This window comes from Aegilops tauschii, chromosome 3 (assembly GCF_002575655.3).
Source record: "Aegilops tauschii subsp. strangulata cultivar AL8/78 chromosome 3, Aet v6.0, whole genome shotgun sequence".
Classification (NCBI taxonomy): domain Eukaryota; kingdom Viridiplantae; phylum Streptophyta; class Magnoliopsida; order Poales; family Poaceae; genus Aegilops; species Aegilops tauschii.
In genome coordinates, this window is record NC_053037.3 from 527,453,442 (window position 1) to 527,478,517 (window position 25,076).

General features: G+C 40.6%; 1 long non-coding RNA gene and 1 other non-coding gene across 2 annotated transcripts; one reads left to right on the forward strand and one right to left on the reverse strand.

Annotated features, from left to right (window-relative positions):
- Nucleotides 1-7,501: 7,501 nt before the first annotated feature.
- TRNAQ-CUG (transfer RNA glutamine (anticodon CUG)) lies at nt 7,502-7,573 on the reverse strand. Its single transcript has one exon. It is a non-coding gene; the product is annotated as a tRNA-Gln (tRNA).
- A 14,934-nt stretch (nt 7,574-22,507) lies between these two features.
- LOC120976915 (uncharacterized) lies at nt 22,508-24,591 on the forward strand. Its single transcript, XR_005773578.3, has 2 exons — nt 22,508-23,534; nt 24,115-24,591. It is a non-coding gene; the product is annotated as an uncharacterized lncRNA (long non-coding RNA).
- Nucleotides 24,592-25,076: the final 485 nt, after the last annotated feature.

Below are 25,076 nucleotides of genomic sequence, written 5' to 3' on the forward strand. Positions count from 1 at the left end.
CTGGATTGAATTTTGCTTCTAAAAATCTTTTAGATTCCGCCGCAGGTGGTACTTTTATGGAAATCACATTAGGATAAGCTACTAAACTCCTAAATAATATTATGGCAAATTACTCTCAATGGCATACCAAAAGATCTTCTACTAGTAAAAAAAGTGCATGCGATTGAAGAAATTAATACTTTGAGTGGAAAGATGGATGAACTTATGAAATTGCTTGCTAATAAGAGTGCTTCTATTGATCCTAATGATATGCCTTTGTCTACTTTGATTGAGAATAATAATGAATCTGGATGTGAATTATGTTGGTACGAAGAATTTTGGTAATAACGCTTATAGTGGTAATTTTAATCCTAGGTCGTTTCCTAGTAATTCCTCTAATAATTATGGTAATTCCTACAAAAATTATTATGGAAATTATAATAACATACCCTCTGATCTTGAGAATAATATTAAGGATTTTATAAATTCCCAAAAGATTTTCAATACTATGGTAGAAGAAAAATTGCGTAAGATTGATGATTTGGCTAGAAACGTTGATAGAGTTTCTCATGAGGTTGATTCTTTCAAGATTAGATCTATGCCACCCAAGCATGATATTAATGAGTATTTAAAATCTATTCGAATCTCTATTAATCAAAGTAAAGAAAGAACTGCAAGGATGCGTGCTAAGAGAGATTGGTTTGAAAAAGCGTGTTCTTCTAGTTTTTGTGATAATAATGATGAAGATCTTAAAGTGATTGGTGTGACTCCTACTGAATATTTGTTTGCTAATATCAAACTTGATAAAGAAGGCACTGGAGATGAGTCGACTTCAGCTAGAAGGCGTCCCAATAATTTGGAGGGTGGTGATCTTAATGAAAAAATTGATAAAAGTGGGATTGGAGAGGTCAAAACTTTAAGTAGTGATGAACACACTCTTTTGGATTTCAAGGATTTTAATTATGATAATTGTTCTTTGATTGATTGTATTTCCTTGTTGCAATCCATGCTTAATTCACCTCATGCTTATAATCAAAATAAAGCTTTTACTAAACATATGATGATGCTATGATGAAATCTTTTGAAGAAAAACTTGAGTTGGAAGTTTCAATCCCTAGAAACCTTTGTGATGAATGGGAACCTACTATTAAAATTAATATTAAAGATTACGAGTGTTATGCTTTATGTGATTTGGGTGCTAGCGTTTCAACTATTCCAAAAACATTATGTTATGTGCTAGGTTTCCATAAACTTGATGATTGTTCTTTGAATTTGCATCTATCGGATTCCTCTATTAAGAAACCTATGGGAAGGATTAATGATGTTCTTATTGTTTCAAATAGTAATTATGTGCCCATATATTTTATTGTGCTTGATGTAGATTGCAATCCTACATGCCCTATTATTCTTGGTAGACCTTTCCTTAGAACGATTGCTGCAATTATTGATATGAAAGAAGGAAACATTAGATTTCAATTTCCATTAAAAAAGGGCATGGAACACTTCCCAAGAAAGAAAATTAAGTTGACATATGAATCTATTATGAGGGCTACTTATGGGTTGAATACCAAAGATGACAAGACCTAGATCTATGCAATATGCCTAGCTAGGGGCTTTAAACAATAGTGCTTGTTGGGAGGCAACCCAATTTTATTTTTTCTGTTTTTTGTTTTTCTTCTATTCTTGAATAAATATTCAATATTGCTTCTGTAATAATTGTGTTTTAGTGTTTTAATTAGGCTTTTTGGCAAGTAAGATCTTTGGGATAGTCTGTGGTGATAGTTGATTTGATTTTGCTAAAAACAGAAACTTTTGCATTCAGTTACAGAATTTTGAAAATTCACAGAAGCAATGAAAATTCTGAGATTTTTACACGGTATTGATATACAAATTGCCCAGGTTGTCCTAATTTTCATAATTTTACGAGTTACAGAAGTATACAAAGTTTTCAAATTGCTACAAACTATTCTGTTTTTCACAGATTCTGTTTTCTTTGTGTTGTTCTCTTATTCGATGAATCTATGGGTAGTATTGGGGGTATGAACCATTGAGAAGTTGGAATACAGTAGATATAACAACAATATAAATTTAGAATGAGTTCACAACAGTACCTAAGTGGTGATTTGCTTTTATTATACTAACGGAGCTCACGAGTTTTTTGCTGGATTTTGTGTTGTGAAGTTTTCAAGTTTTGAGTAAAATTTTGATGGACTACGGAATAAGGAGTAGCAAGAGCCTAAGCTTGGGGATGACTAAGGGACCCCAAGGTAATATTCAAGGAGAACCAAGCTCTAAGCTTGGGGATGCCCCGGATGGCGTCCCCTCTTTTGTCTTCAATCCATCGGTAAAATTTCTTGAGGCTATATTTTTATTCACCACATGATATTTATTTTGCTTGGAGCGTCTTGTGATATATGAGTCTTTGCATTATTTTATTTTTAGTTTGCCACAATTATCCTTGTTGTTCACACCTTTTGAGAGGGACACACATTAATCGTGAATTTATTAGAATACTCTATATGCTTCACTTATATCTTTTGAGCTAGGTAGTTGCTCTAGTGCTTCACTTATAACTTTTTAGAGCACGGCGGTGGTTTTATTTTGAAGAAATTGATGAACTCTCATGATTCACTTATATTATTTTGAGAGTCTTAAAAATGGTATGGAAATTTTCTTAGGTTATGAATTTGGTCCTAATATGATGGGTATTCAAGAGGGATATAATAAAAACTTTCATGAAGATCACTGAATATATGGGAAGTTTGATTCCTTGCAATTGTTTTGAGATATAAAGATGGTGATATTAGTCATGCTAGTTGGTAATTGTGGGTTAATAGAAATACTTGTCCACGTATGGTCTCTAGTTATGCGATTAAGTTGGAGCATGATTTATTTTTGATTGTCTTCCTTATGACTGGCGGTCGGGGACGAGTGATGGTCTTTTCCTACCAATCTATCCCCCTTGGAGCATGCGTATTAGTACTTTGTTTCGAGGGTTAATAAAAATTTTTGATAAGTATGTGAGTTCTTTATGATTAATGTTGAGTCCATGGATTATACGCACTCACCCTTCCACCTTTCCTAGCCACTCTAGTACGGCGTAACTTTCGCCGGTACTTTAAGCCACATTATACCTTTCCTCAAAACAGCCACCATACCTACCTATTATGGCATTTCCATAGCCATTCTGAGATATATTTCCATGCAACTTCCACCGTTCCGTTTTACTATGACACACACCATCATTGTCGTATTGCTTTTCATGATCATACATGAGGCATTCATATAGAGTCGTATTCTTGTTCTAAGTATCGAGTTGTAAGTAAATAAAAGTGTGATGATCATCATTATTAGAGCATTGTCTCATGTGAGGAAAGTATGATGGAGACTATGATTCCCCCACAAGTCGGGACGAGACTCCGGACTTAAAATAAAAAAAAGAGGCCAAAGATCCCAAAATAAAAATAATAAATAAATAAAGAGGCCAAAGAGCCCAAAAGAAAAAATGAGAGAAAATGAGAGAAGGGGCAATGTTACTATCCTTTTTCCACACTTGTGCTTCAAAGTAGCACCATGTTCTTCAGGATAGAGAATTTCCTATGTTGTCACTTCCATATATTGCTAGGGGAAATTTTTATTATAGAACTTGGCTTGTATATTCCAATGATGGGCTTCCTCAAATTGCCCTAGGTCTTCGAGAGTAAGCAAGTTGGATGACACCCACTTAGTTTTCTTTTGAGCTTTCATACACTTATAGCTCTAGTGCATCTGTTGCATGGCAATCCCTACTCACTCGCATCGATATCAATTGATAGGCATCTCCATAGCCTATTCATTTGCATAGTTGATGTGAGACTTTCTCCTTTTTGTCTTCTCCACACAACCTCCACCATCATATTCTATTCCACCTATAGTGCTATATCCATGGCTCACGCTCATGTAATGCATGCAGGTTGAAAAAGCTTTAGAACATTAAAAGTATGAAACAATTGCTTGGCTTGTCATCGGGGTTGTGCATGATAAATACTTTGAGTGATGAAGATAGAGCATGACAATATTATATGATTTTGTAGGGATGACTTTCTTTAGCCATGATTTTTTGAAAAGTTATGATTGCTTTATTAGTATGCTTGAAGTATTATTGTTTTTATGTCAATATTAAACTTTTGTTTTGGCTCTTATGGATCTGAGTATTCATACCACAATAAGAAAGATTACTTGATAAACATGTTAGGTAGCATTCCACATCAAAAATTCTGTTTTTATCATTTACCTACTCGAGGACGAGTAGGAATTAAGCTTGCGGATGTTTGATACGTCCCCAATGTTTCTATAATTTTTTATTGTTTCATGCTATTATATTATCCATCTTGGATGTTTTATATGCATTAATATACTATTTTATATCATTTTTCAGGACTACCCTATTAACCTAGTGCCAAGTGCCAGTTGCTGTTTTTTCCTTGTTTTTGTCCATTACAGAAAATCAATACCAAATAGAGTCCAAACAAAATAAAACTTTACGATGATTTTTCTTGGACCAGAAGACACCCACGAAGCTTCGGGAGGAGGCCAGAAGACGCACGAGGAGGCCACAAGCCCTAGGGGCGCTCCCCCCAGGCTTCTGGGCCCCTCGTGGCTCTTCTAACCCTAATTCCAGCTCCATAAATACCCAAATATTCCCCGTACATCAGAATCGTCCACAAAAATACTTTCCCACCGCCGCAAGCTTCTGTTCTCGTGAGATCACATCTTGGGGCCTTTTCTGGCACTCTGCCGGAGGGGGATGCGGTCACGGAGGGCCTCTACACCAACCTTGCCGCCCTTCCGATGGTGTCTGAGTGGTTACCACAGACCTACGGTCCATAGCTAGTAGCTAGATGGATTACTCTCTCTCTCTCTCTTTGATCTTCAATACAATGTTCTCCTCGATGTTCTTGGAGATCTATTCGATATAATCTTCTTTTGCGGTGTGTTTGTTGAGACCCAATGAATTGTGGGTTTATGATCAGTTATATATGAATATTATTTGAGTCTTCTCTGAACTCTTTTATGCATGATCAAGGTAGCTTTGTATTTCTCTCCGATTTATTGACTTGGTTTGGCCAACTAGATTGATCTTTATTGCAATGGGAGAGGTGCTTTATGATGGGTTCAATTTTGCGGTGTCCTCACCCAGTGAAAGTAGGGGTAGCGAGGCACGTATTTGTATTGTTGCCATTAAGGATAAAAAGATGGGGTTTTTACCATATTGATCTGATCTATGCCTCTACATCGTGTCATGTTGCTTAAAGCGTTACTCCATTTTTGTTAACTTAATACACTAGATGCATACTGGATAGCGGTCGATGTGTGGAGTAATAGTAGTAGATGCAGCCAGGAGTCGGTCTACTTGTTACGGACGTGATGCCTATATTCATTATCATTGCCTTGGATATCATCATAACTATGTGTTTTTCTATCAATTGCTCAACAGTAATTTGTTTATCCACCGTATGTTTCTTTCAAGAGAGAAGCCTCTAGTGAAACCTATGGCCCCCGGGTCTATTTCTATCATATTATTTTCAGATCTATAAAATCAAAAACACAAAAATACCTTGCTGCAATTTATTTATCTTTACTTTATTTTACACTTTTACTTATCTTTTATACCTATCTTTATCAGATCTGACTCTTGCTAGTGACCGTGAAGGGATTGACAACCCCTTTTTCGCGTTGTGTGCAAGTGTTTGTTAGTTTGTGCAGGTGCATCTATTGGGGACTTGTGTGTTTCTCCTACTGGATTGATACATTGGTTCTTAACTGAGGGAAATACTTATCTCCACTTTGCTGCATCACCCTTTACTCTTCAAGGGAAAAATCAACGCAAGCTCAAGAAGTAGCACTCACCATTGTGGTCGCGGGTGAATAATGATGAAGCACATGACAAGTCTATGACCACGCACACACATGCGCGGGAGACCCGACTTCTGACTACGGGACGGGATGCAACTTCCTATCAGACGGACGATGGTGTCGTACGATGATCGATCCGCGTCTTGCACTGCATGATGTTGATCGTGGCGTCGGACTCTCTCCGACCAACGGAGCCGGGAGAGAGTGGAAGTAGAAGAGGAGAGAATATATGTGGACCGGAATGGTGATGGCCAGGAGAGAGTGGTGCCAAGAACAGTGAAGAGAGGGTGGTACCGGGACGGGTAGTTAGGGTTTCCATTATGGAGGGGCAATGAAGGTTGATTATAACACGCCACGAACAATGCAATACTGACCGACAGGAAAAGCGAAGAGTCTGATTTAAATGAACTACATAAACGAGTCATATATACCGGCCGATGTCGGTTAGTGATTACCTTTGGTCTTTTTTTATCATCGTGACAAGCTATTACCGATCGGCCAATATTAGACATGTCTGTGATAACCATTTTGCCGAGCCCAAAAGTTGATATCACCGGCACCATAGTAGAGGCCGGCCAGTGTTTATGCACGTCACTAACGCGTGGTCAGTGGGCTGTAGTATGTCGATCTAAAGTAGTATAGGGCCACCCTACTCCTGTTCTCTGTAGATGCACAAGGGGGGCATGGCACCGTCATAACACAATCTAATTCTGTCTTTTTTCGGGTGATAACACAATCTAATTCATTAGCAAAGACTAGCTACCAAAATGTCACTAAAACTTTCTACAAAGAGGAATATTTCCGATCTATTAATCTTTCAACAACCTAGTCTTTAAGTCATTCCTTCTATGTTTATCAAAAAAATGGCAAAAGAAATCTCAATACTCCTTTACTCGAGCGCCACTAGTAGCTCCGGTGACAGACATGTACCACATCAAAAGTTTATATTTTCTTTGGCGCTTCGGTAGGAGCAGAACCAATTATACTACTCATTATGGGATCCAAAATCTACAGCCAGACAAATTCATCAGCACAAGCTCTAAGATAACGTATTAACATGAGAGGTACTATGTTAGGAGGACGGTGGTATTCTCAGCCCATCAGGGTTTAAGTCCTAAATTTACCAGTGCTCACATTTTTCTCGATTTATTGTAGGCCTTCCGGCGACGTGCGTTCAGTGGGAAGAGACGTTCCCGACGACTACGAAGACGTCTGTGGTGACTTTGTCAATCTCAAGACGATGTGCCGGCTCAGTTTTTTTGAAGTTCTCGTAGGGATAAAGTGTGTGTGCGTTCATAGGGAGTGTTTGTGCATATGTATGAGCGTCTGCATTTTGTATTGTGTTTGAACAAAAAATTAAGAGGTAATAAATGTTTTACTACTCCCTCTATGCCATAATATAACAACATTTTTTACATATATTATGGAACGGAGGGAGTAGTTATTAGTAACAAGACATGTATAGGATTCGTGGGGCCCCGTGAAGAAAAGCAAACTCCTTTCAAACTTGTCGATGTCCGAAGATTGCTGACCAACGAAAGTGATTACTTCTTTTTGATTTATGTGGAGCACTTGTTGTGAAGTACCCCTGATAACTATAAAAAATTAAATAATAGGTATAAAAAACAGGTCCCACCGAGACTTGAACTCGGGTTACTGGATTCAGAGTCCAATGTCCTAACCACTAGACCATGGAACCTTTGGTGAATTCTTTTCACAGGAAAACTATACTATATGCGATATAGTCCCCACAGAATTCCACCCGCTTCACCATTGTGTGATATAGGTAATATCCAAGGGAATATTCTATTCTGTACGCAAGCACATCTGATCACAGTGAACAATAAATAAACAACAAGAAAAAATTTAAATAACTGAATTTTTTGGCATGGAAGATGCTCGAGTGCGTGATGTTTGGGTAAATTTTCATCGTGTTCAGACAATCTGAGAAGCTCTTGGAAAAAAAGGAACAATACAAACAGTGCATAAACAGTAAACTTTCTCACAAACCGTGTTTTGTTTTTCCGAGAGCTACTCAGATATCCAAACACGATGAAATTTGGCACGGACATCATGCACTCAAACATCTTCCATGCAAAAAAATATATTTTCTTTTTCTTATTTGAATTTTACTGTTCATGCGAGGCGGGAGATGAGCTCGGTCCAAATTCAAATCCAAGTTTCTACTTTGTAGCCAAATCCTAACGGCGGTCTAACATAAGCACCTGCCTTCTCGGGTTCACCCAGAATGAGGTTTACTAGGTCTAAGCCTAATTTGCACAATAGTACCCCACTTATAATATTTCATTGTAGACATTCTTTGTTGAAAGTGCATCTTCATTATACCTTAGCTTTTATTTTGGTTTTGATGATTTATGACAATACCATCCCAGGGGATCAAAGCCATCAATGAGTTCTTCTACGGAGTAGGAATAATTTTCTTAATAAACCACAAAGGGATCACTATGGGCGACCCATTTGCCGCTCCATGCTTCCTATTGTTTCTTCATCAGTTTTCTAGTGATTTTTTCGGTTTTACACGTTTTAGTTGGTTTGTTAGTTTCCCATAAAAGATGAAATACTTATTTATTTTAAAAACTCACTTTTTGTGAATATTTTCCTAAAAATAGTGAGCATTTTTTTAAATGTGAATATTTTTCAAAGCTTTTTGTGAGCAGTTTTGAAAATTGTAAATAATTATGTAAAAATTATTTATTTTTTTACTTTTTAGATATTTGATTTTAAAACATTTTGGGATTTTTTATATGAATGATTTTAAAATTTTGGGAACAATTTTTTTAAAGAGAAGTGATAAAAAGGGACAAGAAATAAATAAAAAGTGAAGCAATAAAACCGATAGAGAAAACAACAAAAAAAGAAACTAAAAATACGTCATAAACCTTCAAAAACCGGAAAGAAAAAAACATACCATGAACCTTCCCGAAACTGGTAACCAAGTTATCCCCTAACCCATGCGTTTTTTAGGGGAAACACACTCACTTTATTGTTCAAATAAAAGGTTTACAGGAATTATATTAGGGTCATGCGGGTTCAAAAACCACACATGGTGACCCTGAGGTAGAGAAATAGTGTGTTTTGTTAAGTTATGAGCTTCAACATTAGAACGACGCCCTTCATGAACAAATGAGCAAGAAACAAAAGATAAAGCTCGATGGTTGATCTCGTGGAGGATTGTTGTGTTTGTTCCTGAAGATCCCTTCACTAACCACGTTTTTGCAATCTGTTACCTTGCGCGAGCACGCACGCGCGTGACTTTGCTAGGAGCTAAAATGGACCAGGCTTATGTACCGCATTGAGCCAAAATTTGTTTTAGAATTTTTTTATTTCATAGATTTTTTATTCGATTTAGAAACATTAAAATAATACGCAATTTTAAAAATGTACGAGGAATTTTAATGAATAGCCATGTACTTTAATATTAACAAAAGAAAAGGAAATTCCACTAAATTCTGGAAATGGTTATAAATTTTAAAGTATATTCGTAAATTTCAAAAAAAAATCAAATTTTAAGAAAATGATTACAAAATTTGAACAAAACTAATCATACTTTTTAAAATATTTTCTATAAAGGGCGTTTTTATTAACTCAAAATGTAGCATCGAGCGGATACAAAGCATAAAGAGCGATACCCGGTCTCTGCATAGCTAAGATGCACACAGCCATCAAACAGAAAGTCTGACAAAGAATATAAAAGCGACAAAGTTGCAACAGTAAAGCCATATGGGGCCGAAACTATGCCTATGTCGACGAAGGTGGACCGATTAGGAGATTATGCTGCCACCCATGTTGGGTAAAAACCTCCCTGGCCACCCGCTCCAACCGCATACACACCGCCTTGAACAGCGATTGGTACTCCGTTCAGTGCAGAGTAGACCACGTACGAAGCCAGTGCATATAACGGTAAATAACCTGCAGAGGAGAAGAGATTTTGCCATTAAAAACACAATCATTTCTACATAGCCAAAGCGACCATAGTAAGGCAGACGCTCCCACTCGTATTAGCGTACTAAAAGTATTTGGTATTCCATCAAGCCAGTGACCATATATATTGGTAACATTTGTCGGTGGATACAAATTTGACGCTATTTGGATGACTGACCATGTAGAACGCGCAAACTTGCATTGAAAGAAGAGATGTTTGATTGTCTCGTCATGAGTACAAAAACTACATTTCTTCCTTCCTTTCCAATTGCGTCGAGCGAGGTTGTCTTTAGTTAGCACAACTCCTCTCCGAAGATACCACATGAAAACCTTAACTTTTAGTGGCATCTTTGATTTCAAGATTTTTTTATTATTGTCCACTGAAATCTCTGTGTGCGAGAGTGCATGATACATAGAGTCCACTATGAAGGATCCAGATGTAGTAAGATTCCAGCGAAACACATTCCGCCCTTGCGTCAAGTTAATCGAATCCAAACGGGATAGAAGATGTTGCCATGACACAAGACGGGGCCCAACCAAATCCCTCTGAAATGATATATCTGGTGGGGAAGAGCTCATCACATGCGCAAGAGTATCATTCTTATCGCGTACAATGCGGTACAAGGCTGGGTACTGTTCTCGAAGAGTGGTATTTCCTAGCCACTTGTCCTTCCAGAAACGTATCTCCGAGCCGTTCTTTATCGCGAAGGATCCGAAACGGAAAAGATGTTTCTTTACCGCCATCAAACTAGCCCAAAAATGTGAGTCACCGGCTTCCAATATGCCTGGGACAACGCCTTTTGGCATAAATACTTGTGCGCAACAGAGTTTGCCAAACACCATCCTCGATAAGTAGATTGAACAACCATTTACTGAGTAAGGCATCATTCTTGACCTGGAGGTCCTGAACACCTAAGCCTCCTTGGTCTTTCGGTCGGCAAACAACGCTCCATTTGGTTAGTCTATATTTTCTTTCTTTTCACTATCTCCTTGCCAAAAAAATCTGGATCTGAAGTAATCCAGTCTTTGCAGAACCCCTTTGCGTAGTTCGAAAAATGAGAGCATGTAGATAACCATGTTGGTGAGGACAGAATTGATCAAAACTAGTCCTCCTCCAATGGAGAGCAATTTTCCTTTCCAACTGCTCAACCGTTTTGAAGGAAATATGCCCTAGAGGCAATAATAAAGTTATTATTTATTTCCTTATTTCATGATAAATGTTTATTATTCATGCTAGAATTGTATTAACCGGAAACATAATACATGTGTGAGTACATAGACAAACAGAGTGTCACTAGTATGCCTCTACTTGACTAGCTCGTTGATCAAAGATGGTTATGTTTCCTAACCATAGACATGAGTTGTCATTTGATTGACGGGATCACATCATTAGGAGAATTATGTGATTGACTTGACCCATTCCGTTAGCTTAGCACACGATCGTTTAGTATTCTGCTATTGCTTTCTTCATGACTTATACATGTTCCTATGACTATGAGATTATGCAACTCCCGTTTACCGGAGGAACACTTTGTGTGCTACCAAACGTCACAACGTAACTGGGTGATTATAAAGGTGCTCTACAGGTGCTTCCAAAGGTACTTGTTGGGTTGGCGTATTTCGAGATTAGGATTTGTCACTCTGATTGTCGGAGAGGTATCTCTGGGCCCACTCAGTAATGCACATCACTATAAGCCTTGCAAGCATTGTAACTAATGAGTTAGTTGCGGGATGATGTATTACGGAACGAGTAAAGAGACTTGCCGGTAACGAGATTGAACTAGGCATTGAGATACCGACGATCGAATATGAGCATCCAGGTTCCGCTATTGGTTATTGACCGGAGACGTGTCTCGGTCATGTCTACATAGTTCTCGAACCCGTAGGGTACGCACGCTTAAAGTTCCGATGACAGTTATATTATGAGTTTATATGTTTTGATGTGCCGAAGGTTATTCGGAGTCCCGGATGTGATCACGGACATGACGAGGAGTCTCGAAATGGTTGAGACATGAAGATTGATATATTGGAAGCCTATGTTTGGATATCGGAAGTGTTCCGGGTGAAATCGGAATTTTACCGGAGTACCGGGAGGTTACCGGAACCCCCCGGGGGCTTAATGGGCCATAGTGGGCCTTAGTGGAAGAGAGGAGAGGCGGCCAGAGCAGGGCCGCGCGCCCCTCCCCCCTAGTCCGAATAGGACAAGGAGAGGGGGACGGCGCCCCCCCCCTTTCCTTCCTCTCTCCCTCCTCTTTCCCCCTCCACTCCTAGTCCAACAAGGAAAAGGGAGGGAGTCCTACTCCCGGTGGGAGTAGGACTCCTCCTGGCGCGCCCCTTCTGGCCGGCCGCACCTCTCCCCCTTGCTCCTTTATATACGGGGGCAGGGGCACCCCATAGACACAACAATTGATCATTGATCTTTTAGCCGTGTGCGGTGCCCCCCTCCACCATAGTCCACCTCGATAATACTGTAGCGGTGCTTAGGCGAAGCCCTGCGTCGGTAGAACATCATCATCGTCACCACGCCGTCATGCTGAAAAAACTCTCCCTCAACACTCGGCTGGATCGGAGTTCGAGGGACGTCATCGGGCTGAACGTGTGCTGAACTCGGAGGTGTCGTGCGTTCGGTACTTGATCGGTCGGATCGTGAAGACATGACAACATCAACCGCGTTGTGCTAACGCTTCCGCTTTCGGTCTACGAGGGTACGTGGACAACACTCTCACCTCTCGTTGCTATGCATCACCATGATCTTGCGTGTGCGTAGGAAATTTTTTGAAATTACTACGTTCCCCAACAGTGGCATCCGAGCCTGGTTTATGCGTAGATGTTATATGCACGAGTAGAACACAGGTGAGTTGTGGGCGATATAAGTCATACTGCTTACCAGCATGTCATACTTTGGTTCGGCGGTATTGTTGGATGAAGCGGCCCGGACCGACATTACGCGTACGCTTACGCGAGATTGGTTTTACCGCCGTGCTATGCACACAGGTGACTAGCGGGTGTCAGTTTCTCCAACTTTAGTTGAACCGAGTGTGGCTACGCCCGGTCCTTGTGAAGGTTAAAATAGCACCAACTTGACAAACTATCGTTGTGGTTTTGATGCGTAGGTAAGAACGGTTCTTGCTCAGCCCATAGCAGCCACGTAAAACTTGCAACAACAAAGTAGAGGACGTCTAACTTGTTTTTGCAGGGCATGTTGTGATGTGATATGGTCAAGACATGATGCTAAATTTTATTGTATGAGATGATCATGCTTTGTAACCGAGTTATCGGCAACTGGCAGGAGCCATATGGTTGTCGCTTTATTGTATGCAATGCAATCGCCCTGTAATTGCTTTACTTTATCACTAAGCGGTAGCGATAGTCGTAGAAGCAATAGTTGGCGAGACGACAACGATACTACGATGGAGATCAAGGTGTCGCGCCGGTGACGATGGTGATCATGACGGTGCTTCGGAGATGGAGATCACAAGCACAAGATGATGATGGCCATATCATATCACTTATATTGATTGCATGTGATGTTTATCTTTTATGCATCTTATCTTGCTTTGATTGACGGTAGCATTATAAGATGATCCCTCACTAAATTATCAAAGTATAAGTGTTCTCCCTGAGTATGCACCGTTGCGAAAGTTCTTCGTGCTGAGACACGACGTGATGATCGGGTGTGATAGGCTCTACGTTCAAATACAACGGGTGCAAAACAGTTGCACACGCGGAATACTCAGGTTAAGCTTGACGAGCCTAGCATATAACAGATATGGCCTCGGAACACGGAGACCGAAAGGTCAAGCGTGAATCATATAGTAGATATGATCAACATAGTGATGTTCACCGTTGAAACTACTCCATCTCACGTGATGATCGGACATGGTTTAGTTGATATGGATCACGTGATCACTTAGAGGATTAGAGGGATGTCTATCTAAGTGGGAGTTCTTAAGTAATATGATTAATTAAACTTAAATTTATCATGAACTTAGTCCCGATAGTATTTTGCAAATTATGTTGTAGATCAATAGCTCGCGTTGTTGCTTCTCTGTATTTATTTTTGATATGTTCCTAGAGAAAAATTATGTTGAAAGATGTTAGTAGCAAAGATGCGGATTGGATCCGTGATCTGAGGATTATCCTCATTGCTGCACAGAAGAATTATGTCCTTGATGCACCGCTAGGTGATAGACCTATTGCGGGAGCAGATGCAGACGTTATGAACGTTTGGCTAGCTCAGTATGATGACTACTTGATAGTTTAGTGCACCATGCTTAACGGCTTAGAATCGGGACTTCAAAGACGTTTTGAACGTCATGGACCATATGAGATGTTCCAGGAGTTGAAGTTAATATTTCAAGCAAATACCCGAGTTGAGAGATATGAAGTCTCCAACAAGTTCTATAGCTAAAAGATGGAGGAGAATAGCTCAAGCAGTGAGCATGTGCTCAGATTGTCTGGGTACTACAATCGCTTGAATCAAGTGGGAGTTAATCTTCCAGATAAAATAGTGATTGACAGAATTCTCTAGTCACCATCACCAAGTTAGTAGAACTTCGTGATGAACTATAGTATGCAAGGGATGACGAAAGTAATTCCCGAGCTCTTCGCGATGCTGAAATCGACGAAGGTAGAAATCAAGAAAGAGCATCAAGTGTTGATGGTTAACAAGACCACTAGTTTCAAGAAAAGGGCAAAGGGATAGAAGGGGAACTTCAAGAAGAACGGCAAGCAAGTTGCTGCTCAAGTGAAGAAGCCCAAGTCTGGACCTAAGCCTGAGACTAAGTGCTTCTACTGTAAAGAGACTGGTCACTGGAAGCGGAACTGCCCCAAGTATTTGGTGGATAATAAGGATGGCAAAAGTGAACAAAGGTATATCTGATATACAGATTATTGATGTGTATTTTACTAGTGTTCGTAGCAGCCCCTCGGTATTTGATACAGGTTCAGTTGCTAAAGAGTAGTAACTCGAAACGTGAGTTGCATAATGAACAGAAACTAGTTAAGGACGAAGTGACGATGTGTATTGGAAGTGGTTCCAAGATTGATATGATCATCATCGCACACTCCCTATACTTTCGGGATTAGTTTTGAACCTAAATAAGTGTTATTTGGTGTTTGCGTTGAGCATGAATATGATTTGATCATGTTTATTGTAATACGGTTATTCATTTAAGTTAGAGAATAATTGTTGTTCTGTTTACATGAATAAAACCTTATATGGTTACACACCCAATGAAAATGGTTCGTTGGATCTCGATCATAGTTATACACATATTCATAATATTGAAGCCAAAAGATGCAAAGTTAATAATGATAGTGCAACTTATTTGTGGCACTGCCGTTTAGGTCATATTGGTGTAAAGCGCATGAAGAAACTCCATGCTGATGGGCTTTTGGAATCACTTGATTATGAATCACTTGATGCTTGCGAACCATGCCTTATGGGCAAGATGACTAAGACTCCGTTCTCCGGAACAATGGAGCGAGCAACTGACTTATTCGGAAATAATACATACTGATGTATGCGATCCGATGAGTGTTGAGGCTCGCGGCGGGTATCATTATTTTCTGACCTTCACAGATGATTTGAGAAGATATGGGTATATCTACTTGATGAAACATAAGTCTGAAACATTTGAAAAGTTCAAAGAATTTCAGAATGAAGCGGAAAATCATCGTGACAAGAAAATAAGGTTTCTACGATCTGATCGCGGAGACAAATATTTGAGTTACGAGTTTGGTCTTCAATTAAAACAATGTGGAATAGTTTCACAAATTCGTGCCACCTGGAACACCACAGCTTAATGGTGTGTCCGAACGTCATAACCGTACTTTATTGGATATAGTGCAATCTATGATGTTTCTTACCGATTTACCACTACAGTTTTGGGGTTATGCATTAGAGACAGCTGCATTCACGTAAAAAAGGGGCACCATCTAAATCCGTTTGAGACGACACCGTATGAACTGTGGTTTGGCAAGAAACCAAAGTTGTCGTTTCTTAAAGTTTGGGGTTGCGATGCTTATGTGAAAAGTTTCGTCCTGATAAGCTCAAACCCAAATCGGAAAAGTGCGTCTTCAAAGGATACCCAAAAGTTACTGTTGGGTACACCTTCTATCACAGATCCAAAGGCAAGATATTCATTGCTAAGAATGGATCCTTTCTAGAGAAGGAGTTTCTCTCGAAAGAAGTGAGTGGGAGGAAAGTAGGACTTGATGAGGTAACTGTACCTTCTCCCGAATTGGAAAGTAGTTCATCACTGAAATCAGTTCCAGTGATGCTTACACCAATTAGTGAGGAAGTTAATGATGATGATCATGAAGCTTCGGATCAAGTTACTACCGAACCTCGTAGGTCAACCAGAGTGAGATCCGCACCAGAGTGGTACGGTAATCCTGTTCTGGAGGTCATGTTACTTGACCATGACGAACCTATGAACTATGAGGAAGGGATGGTGAGCCCAGATTCCGCAAAATGGCTTGAGGCCATGAAATCTGAGATGGGATCCATGTATGAGAACAAAGTGTGGACTTTGGTTGACTTGCCCGATGATCGGCAAGCCATAGAAAATAAATGGATCTTCAAGAGGAAGACGGACGCTGATAGTAGTGTTACTATCTACAAAGCTAGACTTGTCGAAAAAGGTTTTTGACAAAGTTCAAGGTGTTGACTACGATGAGATTTTCTCACTCGCAGCGATGCTTAAGTCTGTCCGAATCATGTTAGCAATTGCCGCATTTTATTAAATATGGCGAATGGATAAACAAAACGGCATTCCTTAATTGATTTATTAAAGAAGAGTTGTATATGATGCAACCAGAAGGTTTTGTCAATCCTAAAGGTGCTAACAAAATATGCAAGCTCCAGCGATCCATTTATGGACTGGTGCAAGCATCTCGGAGTTGGAATATACGCTTTGATAAGTTGATCAAAGCATATAGTTTTATACAGACTTGCGGTGAAGCCTGTATTTACAAGAAAGTGAGTGGGAGCACTACAGCATTTCTGATAAGTATATGTGAATGACATATTGTTGATCGGAAATAATGTAGAATTATTCTGCAAAGCATAAAGGAGTATTTGAAAGTAGTTTTTCAAAGAAGGACCTCGGTGAAGCTGCTTACATATTGAGCATCAAGATCTATAGAGATAGATCAAGACGCTTGATAAGTTTTTTCAATGAGTACATACCTTGACAAGATTTTGAAGTAGTTCAAAATGGAACAGTCAAAGAAAGAGTTTCTTGCCTGTGTTACAAGGTGTGAAATTGAGTAAGACTCGAAGCCCGACCACGGCAGAAGATAGAAAGAGAATGAAAGTCATTCCCTATGCCTTGGCCATAGGTTCTATAAAGTACGCCATGTTGTGTACCAGATCTATTGTATACCCTACACTGATTTTGGCAAGGGAGTACAATAGTGATCTAGGAGTAGATCACTGGAAAGCGGTCAAAATTATCCTTAGTGGAATAAGGATATGTTTCTCGATTATGGAGGTGACAAAAAGGTTCGTCGTAAAGGGTTATGTCGATGCAAATTTTGACACTGATCCAGATGACTCTAAGTCTCAATCTGGATACATATTGAAAGTGAGAGCAATTAGCTAGAGTAGCTCCGTGCAGAGCATTGTTGACATAGAAATTTACAAAATACATACGGATCTGAATGTGGCAGACCCGTTGACTAAAACTTCTCTCACAAGCAAAACATGATCACACCTTAGTACTCTTTGGGTGTTAATCACATAGCGATGTGAACTAGATTATTGACTCTAGTAAACCCTTTGGGTGTTGGTCACATGACGATGTGAACTATGGGTGTTAATCACATGGTGATGTGAACTATTGGTATTAAATCACATGGTGATGCGAACTAGATTATTGACTCTAGTGCAAGTGGGAGACTGAAGAAAATATGCCCTAGAGGCAATAATAAAGTTATTATTTATTTCCTTATTTCATGATAAATGTTTATTATTCATGCTAGAATTGTATTAACCGGAAACATAATACATGTGTGAGTACATAGACAAACAGAGTGTCACTAGTATGCCTCTACTTGACTAGCTCGTTGATCAAAGATGGTTATGTTTCCTAACCATAGACATGAGTTGTCATTTGATTAACGGGATCACATCATTAGGAGAATGATGTGATTGACTTGACCCATTCCGTTAGCTTAGCACACGATCGTTTAGTATTCTGCTATTGCTTTCTTCATGACTTATACATGTTCCTATGACTATGAGATTATGCAACTCCCGTTTACCGGAGGAACACTTTGTGTGCTACCAAACATCACAATGTAACTGGGTGATTATAAAGGTGCTCTACAGGTGCTTCCAAAGGTACTTGTTGGGTTGGCGTATTTCGATATTAGGATTTGTCACTCCGATTGTCGGAGAGGTATCTCTGGGCCCACTCAGTAATGCACATCACTATAAGCCTTGCAAGCATTGTAACTAATGAGTTAGTTGCGGGATGATGTATTACGGAACGAGTAAAGAGACTTGCCGGTAATGAGATTGAACTAGGTATTGAGATACCGATGATCGAATCTCGGGCAAGTAACATACCGATGACAAAGGGAGCAACGTATGTTGTTATGCGGTCTGACCGATAAAGATCTTCGTAGAATATGTGGGAGCCAATATGAGCATCCAGGTTCCGCTATTGGTTATTGACCGGAGACGTGTCTCGGTCATGTCTACATAGTTCTCGAACCCGTAGGGTCCGCACGCTTAAAGTTCCGATGACAGTTATATTATGAGTTTATATGTTTTGATGTGCCTAAGGTTGTTCGGAGTCCCGGATGTGATCACGGACATGACGAGGAGTCTCGAAATGGTCGAGACATGAAGATTGATATATTGGAAGCCTATGTTTGGATATCGGAAGTGTTCCGGGTGAAATCAGAATTTTACCGGAGTACCGGGAGGTTACCGGAACCCCCGGGGGCTTAATGGGCCATAATGGGCCTTAGTGGAAGAGAGGAGAGGCGGCCAGGGCAGGGCCGCGCGCCCCTCCCCCCTAGTCCAAATAGGACAAGGAGAGGGGGGTGGCGCCCCCCCCCCCTTTCCTTCCTCTCTCCCTCCTCTTTCCCCCTCCACTCCTAGTCCAACAAGGAAAAGGGAGGGAGTCCTACTCCCGGTGGGAGTAGGACTCCTCCTGGCGCGCCCCTTCTGGCCGGCCGCACCTCTCCCCCTTGCTCCTTTATATACGGGGGCAGGGGGCACCCCATAGACACAACAATTGATCATTGATCTTTTAGCCGTGTGCGGTGCCCCCCTCCACCATAGTCCACCTCGATAATACTGTAGCGGTGCTTAGGCGAAGCCCTGCATCGGTAGAACATCATCATCGTCACCACGCCGTCGTGCTGACGAAACTCTCCCTCAACACTCAGCTGGATCGGAGTTCGAGGGACGTCATCGGGCTAAACGTGTGCTGAACTCGGAGGTGCCGTGCGTTCGGTACTTGATCGGTCGGATCGTGAAGATGTACGACTACATCAACCGCGTTGTGCTAACGCTTCCGCTTTCGGTCTACGAGGGTACGTGGGCAACACTCTCACCTCTCGTTGCTATGCATCACCATGATCTTGCGTGTGCGTAGGAATTTTTTTGAAATTACTACGTTCCCCAACACGTTTCTCCAATCGCTCTTCAACATGTTTCCACTCCGCATTAGTGAGATGTCGATAATGAATTGGAATTCTCAAATATTTAATCGGGAATTGGCCTTGTGCACAGCCAAACAAGTCAGCATATTGTGCAGCCGTCTCCTAGGCTTCTTCAAAACATAATAATTCACTTTTATGGAAGTTGATTTTCAAGCCTAACATTCGCTCAAAAGCTAAAAGCAGAAGTTTGAGATTTCTCGCCTTATCAAGGTCATGTTCCATAAAAAGAATTGTATCATCGGCATATTGCAAGATAGAGAGTCCTCCATCAATAAGATGTGGCACTACTCCTGCAATTTGACCATCCTGTTTGGCGCATTTGATCAAAGTAGCCAGCATGTCAGCGACAATGTTAAATAACATTGGAGACACTGAGTCACCTTGACGTAATCCTTTTTTCGTCTGAAAGTAATGGCCTGCATCATCATTGACTTTGATAGCCACACTGCCTCGAGTAACGAAATTTTGGATCCACTCACGCCATTTATCGAAGAAACCTTTCATTCTCAGGGTCTGCTATAGAAACGACCATTTGACTTTATCATATGCCCTTTCAAAGTCAATTTTCAATATTAACCCACTCATGTTCTTTCGGTGCATCTCGTGAACGGTCTCATGAAGGATAACTACTCCATCAAGTATATTTCTTCCTTGCATGAAAGCCGTTTGGGATGGCCAAACAACATGGTCAGCAACCACATTGAGCCTATTAGTCGCTACTTTGGTGCATATTTTGAATCTGACATTAAGGAGGCATATCAGTCTGTATTGTTAGATTCGTACAGCCTCCTTTGTCTTGGCAACAAAACAATCTCTCCAAAATTTAGCCTGGTTAGGTCAAGTTGGCCGGCATGAAGAAAATTGAACAACTCCATTAGGTCAGTCTTGATGACATCCCAGAAGTTCTGATAGAACTCTGCGGGGAAGTCATCAGGTCCTGGAGCTTTATTGTGTTCCATTTGAAACACCGCAGCTCTCACATACTCTTCAGAGAAAGGTGTTGTCAGGATATCATTCTCTTCGGTCGTGACTTGTGGAATATCATCTATTCGGGTATCATCGAGGCTGAAGTTCCCTTCATCTGGAGCCCCAAATAGAGACTTGTAGTATTTTGTTATATAACGCTTAAGCTCTTCCTGGCCTTCGATCCGTCCCTCGTCCTATTGGAGGCTAAAAATACACTTTTTCGGTTGCCCATTGGCAACCAATTGGAAATAACATGTATTGTTATCTCCCTCCAGAATAAATTGGGCCTCGGGTCTTCGGTACCACTTGAGTTCCTCTTCTCGCAATAGACGTGCCATTTGCTCATTGGATTGATTTTTTATGTCAATCTCGTGTTGAGACAAAGTGCAAGTCTTTGCGATTTTGTCGAGGTCATCAATAATAGTGGAAAGATGCTGCTTTTCTTTTTTATATATACCACTGGTGTGTTTCATACTTTTGAAAAAATAACAGAGAAAGGGAAAGCAAACACAATAAAAGAAAGAATGTACAAAATAAAAGGGAAAGGAATAAATAAACAAAAGGAAAATGCAGAAGAGAAAAAATGAAGACCCGGCGGTCCAACATGGATTGAGTTGATCCAATAGGTGTCGGGTGTGCTTTTGCTTACTACCAATCTGCCTTTCTCACAAGGTTAGCACGCAGGCCCAATATATAACTCGACTGATCGGTTATGGGAAGCTACTTTTGCCCGGTTCGACCGATCTTAGAAGTTTGTGTGCGGGTTTCTTTCTTTGTTTATTGCTATATCTTTTTCTCTTTGGTTTGATTTCTTCGTTTATTCTTTCAAACAAAATCAAATACATGTCGACATTGTTTAATATGTATTGTATATTTTAAGTATAAATGCACAGTAGTTTTTGGATACATGTTGAAATTTTCCAATACATAATGAACATTTTTATCAAATACAAGTTTGAATACATGCAAAATATTTTTCAAATACTACTTCCGTCCCATATCTTGTCATTCAAACGGATGTATCTAGCACTGAAATTTTGACTCCCCGTTACGTCCGACAGAGTCAGGCGTAACGGAAGCCGTCACTTCAGAGTTGCGCCAGGATCAGTTAAGGAGAACAGTATCATGTACAAGACGGTGCAGCTGCCATGAGTAGGCAAGCTTTTATTACATTGACACCTCAAGTGTCGACTAAGCCTAAGCGACCATGACGATAGATCGTCATCCTTCTAAACCAACCATGGAGGGCATCTACTCTTCATAGCCTTGATTGTCGACTTCCTCATAAACATACTCCACTATAACCGAAGTCATTAAGATGACCAGATTCATCGTAAGTACCATTCTCTATCACCTCAGAGTTCTCATAACTCTCTTGTTCTGAAAAACAACATAAGTGCAGTTGAGTACGTATAAAATACGTACTCCGCAAGTCGCCGGGAAAAGTGGATGCAAGAGTCTTTAAAGAGGAATAACTTTACCGGCCACGGCTACAACCACCGAGCCATTAGCTCAAAATACTTTGTAGGTAAAAATATTTTCCCTTAACCCATTTTGTTGAAAACCAAATTTTATTTATAAAATCTACTGGCGACAGAGCGACGTGGGATCTTACATCCTGTGTCAGAGGAAAACCCACACGACGCACTTCCAAACCCGGAAGCTGGGAGTGATATCACATTTACTCTGATCAGAGGTGTACTGCTTTACCCATAGCATCACCTGGTCCAAGTCGTCCATGCGCTACCCGTGCACACGACTAGACCAAGGAACCAAAACCTTTAACCAGCCCGTACACTACCTCTGCTTTTCCACCTTGCCTTATTAAAGGCCCGCGGGTCGAGACCCCTGACTGGCGGTCCCGCCCTAGGGTGACTGTACCTACCCGGCTACAGCCACCTTCTCACCCATGCAGAGGCAGCTACTTGGCATGGGTAGTTGGTTCAGCCCGTCCCATTCCAGGTCTATGGTCAGTGCGGTTTGCGCCGCTTTTGAAGTAAGCGCCAGTTGGTTGTGTCCTAATGTTATACCCTATGTAGAGGAGCCCGCCATCCAAGCCGACCCTCCCTGGGTTGCTTTCATCAACATGAGCTCCCCTACCCACCAAATATTTATTTATATTGTAACCCTACCCGGGTCACAACTACTTAATACAGATGCTTCACCTGATCTGGTCCAATTGCCAAATCAGTGGATCCACCTGATCCAAATTTCATTTTATTTATGAAAAATATTTATTTTAAAATCTTATGCAAAATTTTGGAAATGACCCATAGCCCAGAAAACATTTATCAAGACATGGTCAAGGAGATGACGACTTGCCGGATAGTGCTTCGACCAACTCGGAACCATCGGGCGTGGCTCCTATGGATCCGAGATCGGCTCCTGATAATTATTTCACAACCATGTTTATATTTCCTAATTTAAAATCTAAAGATCCAGCAACACGGCCATGTTGGGCAAGCCATAATTAATTAACTAGGTTGTGATACGTCCTAGTGTTTCATTGAGAGATAAAATGCATCAAACCATCCAAATCAGAGTAGCATGCACGTATGCCATCCAGTCTAGAGAGTAAAAAAATGATAAGTAAAAAGGAAACAGTAGCCTGCACTACTAGTACTTTACTCGTTGAACCCAGCTCGTTCCTCTCCTCGTCTTCTCTGCTATCCCAAGAACAGAACCAGCCACCCACCTCTCTCTCTCTCCCCAAGAACAGAGCATGGCCGCCGCCGCCTCGATCTGCCCCGTCCGGGCATCTCCGGCGACACGGTGGACACCTACAGATTCTCCTCGTCTCCCTCTACCATTTCCCCCTATTTATTTTATCCGCCGCCGCCAAAAACGTCGCCACCACTCAATCCTAGCGCCGCCTGATTCAGGTCCGGTGGGCTTGCCACCGGCTGCAGCGGCAACGACGTCTCCATGCCTACATCCTTCCCCAGCGCAGCCACACGCACGAGGCGTGCAGCCACGGGCGTCGGGCGTGTGCGGCTTCACCGGCGCTGCTCGGTCGCATGGCTCTGCTGTTAACGGTGTGGACTAGCCACATCCTACTGCTACTACTGGTAAGTACTAATTCTGATTCCTTCTCCATAAGTGTTCCAAATTTCACATCGAGTGCCTGCTAGATGTCAACGTGGGTGTGCATATAGTGTTCATTTTATCTCAGGCCCTACTATTGCCCACTCAGCCATATTGCCTTCTTTCTCTTTGTTTATCTCAAGGCCATGAGATTAATCAAGATTTAATCTATGGCGTGGTCATGGTATTGCTACTGATTAGATCTAAATGTTGTTCCTAACTAGTGCTACTCATCCTTGAACACCATATAGAAGCAAATAGTGGCAGTGAAACTCCAAAATTAATTACTTGTGAGTAGATTATAAACATCAATCACTCAATTTTTGCTACAGATTGGCAGGGATTAATAATTAGAACAAGGTAGTATACACAGGAAGATTGATCTTTTGGATACACACATACATGTCTTAGCAAGTTACTAGTACTTAGGATTTGATTCTTGGCATGTTAGATCTAGTACAAGCCATAGATGTCATTCACAGAAACTTTTACAAGCTTTTGCAATTGATCTAATTAGTTTTGATTAACTTGGGTGTTTACGCAAACATTTTGTTCTTTTTACAGCAAGATAAATAGATCAAGGTGAATAGATGCTCATGGACTGATTCAAACCGAGGTGAAGATAGACAAGAAGTCAAGCAAGAAGGGCTAACACAACAAGGTACTTGATTAGTACCTGATGGCGCATGCGACCCACAGGGCTTCACCGCAGTGAAGGACAGCAGTGTGGCAAAAGGTGAAAAGGCAAGTGGTGGTGGTACTCCAGTGTATGTGTGTGTGTGAGGTGGAATGGACCACAGTGAAAGGAATGGCTCCTATTTATAGTGGGGTTAGTAGCTATGTCGGTTTGGAGAGGCATTACATCTGGCATGCATGCGTGGTTAGGCTTGCATGCATGCCTCCACTTGTGTCTCTTGTAGGCTGTACTAGGGACAAGTGTAATTTACTTGACTGGCCATTAGTTGGCATTTACTTTATGTGGAAAAAAAATGAGACCAAGATCTGATTATAAATTTGTAGAATACATGGAGGTTTGGAAAATATTTTGTTTGTGCATGGTCAAATGCTATTTGCTATAATAAAAATTAAATGTCAGGTGTTTCCATTATTTTAATTAATGTTTGGGCAACGCCGTTGAAATTATTGTTATCTAATTTTGACGGTTCTTAGAGACATACGTCTAGATACATTCTTTTCACCGACAACTAATATGGGACGGAGGGGTACATGGTAAACCTTTTACGAGTGGTAAGAAACTTTTTTTCAACACTGCATGAACAATTTTTTACATTTTACTAATTATTATTTTCGCAATTTCATGATTATATTTTTGAAAACGAGAACATTTTTTACATTGTATAATTCTTCACAAATCTGATAAACTTATTTTTTGAACACGTGAGCTTTGTTCTTGAATGGTACAAAATATTTGTTTTCTAAATTGTGCAAATATTTTGTTTCGTTGTCTGAACACTTTTTAAAAATGTGACGAACATTTTTTTGGAACACATGCACATTTTTTATTA